This window comes from Phascolarctos cinereus, unplaced genomic scaffold, assembly GCF_003287225.1.
Source record: "Phascolarctos cinereus isolate Bilbo 61053 unplaced genomic scaffold, phaCin_HiC Scaffold_726;HRSCAF=1367, whole genome shotgun sequence".
NCBI lineage: Eukaryota > Metazoa > Chordata > Mammalia > Diprotodontia > Phascolarctidae > Phascolarctos > Phascolarctos cinereus.
Window position 1 is genome coordinate 352,404,214 of NW_027556098.1, and position 5,389 is coordinate 352,409,602.

The window sequence follows — 5,389 nt, forward strand, 5'->3', positions numbered from 1 at the left end:
CAGTGCATTCCACTTAATGAGTGCTTCTTTAATAAACATTCAGTAAGGAGACAATGTTGATTTTTCAGCTGATCCATTTATAAGAAGGATAATTCTGACGGGCATGAAAAGGAGAGTAGAAGAGGCAAAAACTCTCAGCATTCCATTGCAACAGTTTGGGTGCATTCTAACAGTGACTTCAATTGGGTATTGTCAACGAGAAAGAGAAGAAAAGAGATTAACAAATGTTTTGAGGTGGTAGATGAATGTACATCTAACAAAGGCTTAAAGATGACCTTCCTACTTCTAGTCAACTATGTGAGAGCTTTGAGTGCCAGCTATTGGCTATATGTTACACAGGGATAAAGGACAACTACTCTAACAAGATAGACTTCTTACTGATTACAGAGATAGAGTCAATGGACTCCATTTAAAAGAACAGACAGCTTCTAAGATTCTCTTGACTGTGACTTTCCAAGTAGCATCATGTGACTCCAAGGACAGGTAGGGAAGGACTAGTCCTTTACTACTCTGGTATTATGGCAACTTAGCTATACCTTCTGTAGAGTGTGGTCTCAGATAAGTGGTCTTCCAATACAAATCACAGTTGATTTTACCCTGTCTTGCATTTAACTACACTGTATTCATTTGTATTTATTTTATTTCTATTTCTTCTCTATATATGATATGTGTACTTATATATGGGCTATTATCTGATACCATGAGAATGTAAACTCTTTGCCAGTAGGGATTGCTTTTGTATTAATTGTATTTGTATCCCCAGAACATAGCTCGGTGTCCTGTACCAGTAAGCACTTAATAAACACTTAGTGATTGATTGATGGATTGATTAATTCATGTTTATTCTTTCCTAATCTTAGCGAAAGGAATATCTCAGGGTAGAAATATCCAGGATTGAAGAGTCCAGAGATCTTTTATTGAACTTGACTGGAGTCAAGATAATTACCAACAAAAGGACTGGTTCAGGTCCAAGCCTTGTTATAAACTGCTCTAAACCTTGGTGCCTCTTTTCTTTCTCTTCCTTCTCGTTTCCAATAAGTCCTATTTATTCTGTCCCCATAACAATACTTCCATCTGTCTCCTTTTCCTGACTCTAAACCTCTGCTCTAATAAATGCCCTCAATCCCACCTACCTAGATTTTTGCAATAATATACTATGGGCAGTTCCTGCTTACAGTTTCTCTTACCTCCAGGGTAGCTTTCATATTTTTGCTGGACTAACTTCTGTTATATGCCAATCTAGTCATGTGATTCTTCTAATCAGAAATACTAAGTGACTTTATGCCTTCCAAATAAAGTGTCTATGGCTTTATCTGCATTAGAGGCAATGCAAAATCTTGGGACCACCTTTCTGACCTTACTTTATGTTACCGCCCTTCATATACTCTAGGGTCCAGTAAACCTGGATTATTCAGCCCCTACCTTTGCTCACATTGTCTTCTCTCCCAGTTAAATTATCTTCATCTTTTAAAACCCAGTCCAAATGCTACCTCTTCCATAAATCCTTTCCTTATCACCACCCCTCATCTATATCCCTCATTAGTAAAAGTATATCTGCTTGGACTTCATATGAATTATTTTCCATCTGTGCCTTGGTTAATAGTCATTGAATACGTATCATAAACTCCTATCGGGTACTAAATGACACATGGCAGGAATTACTTTAGCTGTAGGGTGCATGTTGCCCATGTAAATTTTGCGTATGTCCACATAGGCTGAAGGGAATTAACAGAAAGTAATGGAACCTGGGATCACACCAATGTCTCTCCAAGGTAGCCTTTAATTCCCATTTAGAGAGAACTGGAGAAGGGCCTACAAGGCTGCCTGCTTTATTCTCTTCAGAGAGAGAAGAACTAGACAAGAATTATATCTATTTGCTCCACCTATTAAAATATTTCTAGTCAAGGGAAAATTATTTTATTCTTAGATTGAAGTTGCTTTCCTGGCTACTACTCCTAAAACAGGTAAAAACCTTAAGTTTAATATGAAGGTTTGACTCTTACACCAAATGCTAGTTGCATAAAAGACTAGCACAAATAATGAATAGTATATAAACACATTTATCTAAGGATTTAGAAAATGGAAAAACAGGCTCTTTTAGAGGCTGGTTAAAGCAGGCTCCAACACATCCTGTTTCCATGTTACTAGAAGCTGACACTTTCCATATATGTTGTATCCCCATTTGGCATGTAAGTTCCTTAAAGAATCTCTCTCAAGATCAGGAACTGGCTTTTGTATTTGTATCCCCAGAGATTAGCCCAGTGCATTCCACATAGTAAGCACTTAATAATTGCTTTTTAAAATAAATTCATTCCTTTATTAGATCAGAATATATCAGATAATACACAGAACAAATGAGCTATCAACCTGGGAGTGAGATATCTCAGCTCAATCGAGAGTCCCCAATCTCACACAAGGGAACATTGGCCAAAATCTCTAGAAAGGCTAGCTGGAAATTAGAGACATATTGAGGAGGGTGTCTGGGCTTTCTTCCACATGTTTGCCTTGCAAAATCTTTTCTCTTTATCTCTGTTATTTCTCCCCAGAGAGGATCTGTAACTGCATGTGTCTTTGCCTGTAGCATGAAAGAAAGGCTTTTTCTTACTCCAAGCTCTCACACCAAATCTGCCCCTTACACAGGAAAACAGCATTGGGTGAGTAGATCCTCTGCCAAAGAGGAGAGTTTAGTTCACATACATCAAGCTTGGACCCCAGGTTATATTGCTAACTTTTGCATTCCCATTAAAATCTAACATAGTATCTAATACACATTAAAAACAACAAATTTTGTTAAATTGAATTGAATTCATTTCTCTATGACTCTATTGCACTATAACCTTTTAATTGCTCATTCCACGTGATAACAACGAGACTCTGCTATGTGAGTTGTAAGTGTGAGTTGTAAAAATCTGTAGATACTGTTGAAAGACTCATATCTCAGGAAACAGCATAAGTGAGAAAGATGGATATTTCTGAACGATGTTGAGAGCCAATAATGTTGACTATTCAAAAATTTCCAAAGATTAGGGCAGCTCCTAATGGTGCAGCATTTTTTTTTTTGGCTAGGCAATGGGGTTAAGTGACTTGCCCATGGTCACACAGCTAGTGAGTGTTATGTGTCTGAGACCGGATTTGAACTTGGGTCCTCTTGACTCCAGGACCAGTGCTCTATCCACTGCGTCACCTAGCTGCCCCCATGGTGCAGCATTTTAAAGATGCGATTCTTAATTTCCTTGGTCTTTACTCCATAAACAATGGGGTTGAGAAGAGGTGGAACCAACAGATAAAGGTTAGAGAGAAGGATGTGGACATAGGGAGGGAGGTGGAACCCAAACCTATGAGTGAAAAAAGAGAAGAAAGCAAGGAGATAGAATTCAAGAAAAACAAAGATGTGAGCAATGCAAGTGTTGAAGGCTTTGAGCCGAGCCTCTTTCTGCGGCAAGTGAAACACGGCAATGAAGATCAGAATGTAGGACAGGGTAATGAAGATGATGTCAAAGCCTAGGATGGTAAAGGCCACAAACAAACCATAGGCCTTGTTGACCCGGATGTCATCAGCAGCTAGCTTCACAATGGCCATGTGCTCACAATAGGTGTGGAGATGACTTTGGTCGGTAGTGTTTTAGGCGGCATTTGATAAGCACAAGCATGGGGCCACAGGAGAGCAGCCCTTAATGTCACCACAACCCCAATCTGGGTGAGGAGTTGTGGGGTGAAAATAGTAGTGTGCCTCAGGGGCTCACAGATGGCCACATATCTGTCCAGGGCCATGGCCAATAAGATGCCTACTCTATGCACTGGAATGTGTGAATGAGCCACATCTGCAGCGACACCTCAAAGTGATCTCCTTCAGATTAAACCAGAAGATGCCCAGCATCTTGGGCAGGATGCAAGTGCTGAGGGCAATGTCAGTGATCCCCAGCATGGCCAGGAGGAGGTACATGGGCTTGTGGAGGCTGCTCTCAGATCGGATGATGAACAGGAGCAGGTAATTTCCAACCATGGCAATAACATACATGGCACAGAATGGAATTCCAATCCAGCACTGCACAGCTTCCAGGCCAGGTATCCCAATCAGTGAAAGTAGAGATGGCATGAAGATTGTGCCATTGGCCATTAATGGAGAGTTTAAAGTACATCAATAAAGAGTTCCAAGACTTCCAGCTGGGGCTGTTTCCTGAGTTAATCTCTCCTCTTCTGTCCTGTTGACTTGAAAACAAGAAATGTGTATACTCATATGATATGCAGATATATCATATCATTGAATTACTTACAGAAATGAAAAAACTCAGAGGTCATCAAGCACAGTCCGTATGTAAGCAAAGAACCCCTCTCCACAATATTCCCAACAAGTGATCTTCCATCTTTTACTTGAAGAGTTCCAGTGAAAGCACACCCAGTCCCCCAAGGTAGCCCATTATACTTCAACTGTTAGGACTTTTTCCCCTTATATCAAACCTGAATCTGCATCTTTGAAATTTCTATACACTTTCCTAATTCTGCTCTGTGGGACTCAACATATTTAAACTTCTTCTTCATTAAGTGCTTTCAATTATGTGAAAACGATTAGATCTCTTTTGAGGCTGTACCTGCAATTTCATTACTAGAGTGAAAATTCCCTCTTCTAAGGCAGACAAGCAGGTTTTGTTAAGTCATTTTTTTCATTCATGTATGACTCTTTGTGACCCCATTTGGGATTTTTAGCAAAGCCACTGTAGGAGTGGTTACCCATGTACTTCTTCAGCTTATTTTACAGATAAGGAACTGAGGTTAAGTAACTTGTCCAGGGTCACAAAGCTAATATCTGAGACTAGATTTGAAACTTCTGACTCCAGGCCCAGCACTCTATTCACTGTGCCACCTAGCTGCCCAGAGAGGAAATACTCCACAATTAATATTTTTTATAGTGTTGACTAGGACAAAAAAGAGGTTAAATGTGGCTAAATGATATGCCCAGTGTTAAACAATAAGTATGGTAGAATCATAACTTGAACCAGTCCTCCCTGACTCTCTGACCTACTCTCTATCCACTGTACAACACTGCTTCTCATCTTCTCTTACCCAAGAAGCCATAAGCAGTTCCTTGAACTGATCTTTTTCTATTGCTTCCTTTTCCCTCACCATTTGGTTTTTTTTTAATGTTTTCCAGTTTATCAATGTGCAGGAGATGACCATGACCAACTAATCTATGAAGCATGTGAATATACTCATTGACCATTATGAAGCCATTCATACTTAATGGAAGATTAGTGATTGAGTATCAGTAATAGCTTAGTGGATTGAAGTTTAACATTAAAAAAAAAAACGTAAAATTACGGCAGCTGGTCCCGTCACTTCCTGGCAAACAGAGAGAGAAGAAATGGAAGCTGTGTCAGATCTTGTTTTCTTA

General features: G+C 39.6%; 1 pseudogene; it reads right to left on the reverse strand.

Moving 5' to 3' along the window:
• Positions 1-2,450: 2,450 nt before the first annotated feature.
• LOC110200591 (olfactory receptor 52A5-like) lies at positions 2,451-4,402 on the reverse strand (annotated as a pseudogene).
• Between the last annotated feature and the right edge of the window lie 987 nt (positions 4,403-5,389).